We start from the raw sequence: 2,576 nt of genomic DNA on the forward strand, positions 1-2,576 counted from the left end.
AGAGTGAACTTTGCCCTAAGGACTAACCCTCCATAGAAGGAGAGGGCTCTTTGTCTGCAAGGACCCTTGGTTAGAGATCTGAGACTTAAGAGAAAAGAAGAGCAGAATTAAGGTACTTCATCAATTTGCAAAAAAATTCTAAAATAAAAAGAAAACAAAGACATTCAGGGAAGAATGACATTAAAAAATAACATCTCACAAAACCACTTTCATTTGGAAATGGTGGTGTTACTTTCTTAACTGCCTTCTTGTTGTTCATGCATTCTACAGAAAACCTTGACTGTCAGAATGTACAATCCACATACACAGAACCGTCACCATTCAATGCAAAAATGAGGTCTATTAAGGAGATAACCCCTAATGTTACAATAAAAAAAAACATTGGTAGTCCCTTATACATATCAACATATTTTACCCATCAATGTGAATGAAGAATCAAGGATCATTGGAACCAAAGGGGGAAAAAAAAATCAAGAAAATAAATGGCAATAAATATGAAAAATAGAAAAAGTGACAGTAGGAGACACAGAAAAACTTCAGAATACAAAGATAACATAAAAAATTCTAATTACTACATTCAGTGAGATCTAAGATAAAACCATAAAACAAGAAAATAAACAATGGAAAAAGAATAATCTGAAACAGAAAGATCCTAGTGAAGAAAACTGCACAAAACATGGAGATTATTAAATGTTCTTCAGTGCAGCACTGGGCTTGACTTTCTAGAGTTTCTCTTTATTGGGCTCTTTTATAATTTTAAAGAATCTGAGCTTAATCTGTAAATTTTTCATTGGCAGAAATTCAGATAATATTTTTTCTGTTAAAAAAGATCCCCCCAAGTTTATTAGATCATAGACATTAACCAGCTTGAATCAAACCCAGCAAATTTATGCTATAATTACCTAAAATTGTTATCTTCTTAAATGTTCCTTGGTATGGCTTTATAGTGGTATTGGTTCCTTCACTGAGTTGAATAAAATCTTTGATACGTGTTTATTTTATATTTGTATGAGAATCATGGTTTATAACCTTTAACAATTGTGGAGGTCATTTACTTTGATACCCAAGTAAACTTACCTGACAAAGCCAGGAAAAATTGCATTATCAGAAAATTGCACTTCATGAGATGGCATAAGTCCAAGAAGTCTTTTTTAACTCTCAGAGTGAAGCCCAAAACTTTATATTTCCTGACTCCCTAGTTGTGTTTTTAATTTTTTTTTTTCCTGGGAAATTTGTGCTTTGTGTTTGTGTCTGATTTGTGCAGAGCTGATAAGTTGTTCTCACTGATGGCTGTAGTAATTGGGAATTTGGTTTTATGGTTTGACCATCAAAAGATCTCTGTCAGTCTATGGCCATGCCACCCTGAACAAGCCCTATCCAGTCTGATCTCAGAAGCTAAGCAGGATCGGTTCTGGTTAGTACTTGGATGGGAGACCACTTAGGAAGACCAGGTGCCGTAGGCGTAAAAAATTAAAAAAATAAGAGATCGTAAGTTGACAAGGTCCTTACAATGTGAGGTCAACCAAGGGTTGCCTTGCCTAAAAATAGATAAATAAATAAATAAATAAATAAATAAATAATCTCTGTCAGATGGCTGATGATCATCTATCTTCTGCTGAGTGAGAGATGAACAATGTTTTGCTAGTTTTCTTAAATGTTTATCTACTTATAAACTCAGATCTCTTAAGAATACTGTGTCCTTTGGGAAGGGAAATAGCTTTTTGATATCTGAACTGTTGAGTTTTGTGTTTATGGTTTACTTCTGACATATGACTGATGTAAAACTAAAATTATAAGCTCTTTATCTGTCTGCAATTCAGAAATCTTTTACCTTTCCTGGTGTGAGAGTGACATCTTTTCCTACCACCAGAGGGCATTAAAATAAATTAGACGATTAGGTTTCTTAAAGTAGCTCTGCTGTGATTGTTTTCTAAAGATAAATATACATAAATGTAATGTTCCTGAAATTCACAGAATATAAGGAAAGTGTACTTCTCATATTTTAAGAATGTTATACATGTTAAAAAAAATTCTTATAGAAATTACTATCTCAGAAACATTTTAAAAATTCAAATGACATAATTAAAGTGAATCTTAGAACAAATCAGGCTCTTTTAATACTTTGCATTTAAAAGTATAAATAATAACTCTGTTTTTGGATTGGGTTTATCAGTATAGGTATAATATAAACATATATTTTATTTTTGAAAGATTTAGGCTTGTTATTTCATGAAGAGACTAGTTAATCTGAACTACCTAAACTTCTTATATTGGCTTATTACTCAAATAAGCTAATATTACTTTTAAATAATATTTAATATAAAAAATAAATTTGTATTTTACTAAATCAAATCATAGTAGTCATTTTTATAACAGTAATTATGTTTATATGTCAAGCTAACTATAAATTTCAAGATTCTTAGGTAACTTAAAACTATAGATAATTGTCAAAATATTAATTTCAGAGTATGATTAAATATTGAAGCACTGATTACTAGGCAACATTTTAAATTTATATAGTTTTTGTTACTTTTATATGTTATAAAATGGCTTTATCTTTGGGTTATGATAACAAG

At 30.7% G+C, this 2,576-nt stretch overlaps 1 pseudogene; it reads left to right on the plus strand.

Annotated features, from left to right (window-relative positions):
• Positions 1–1,344: 1,344 nt before the first annotated feature.
• On the plus strand, positions 1,345–1,463 carry LOC112476890 (annotated as a pseudogene).
• Positions 1,464–2,576: the final 1,113 nt, after the last annotated feature.

The sequence above is a fragment of the Pteropus alecto genome, unplaced genomic scaffold (assembly GCF_000325575.1).
Source record: "Pteropus alecto unplaced genomic scaffold, ASM32557v1 scaffold81, whole genome shotgun sequence".
Lineage (NCBI taxonomy): Eukaryota > Metazoa > Chordata > Mammalia > Chiroptera > Pteropodidae > Pteropus > Pteropus alecto.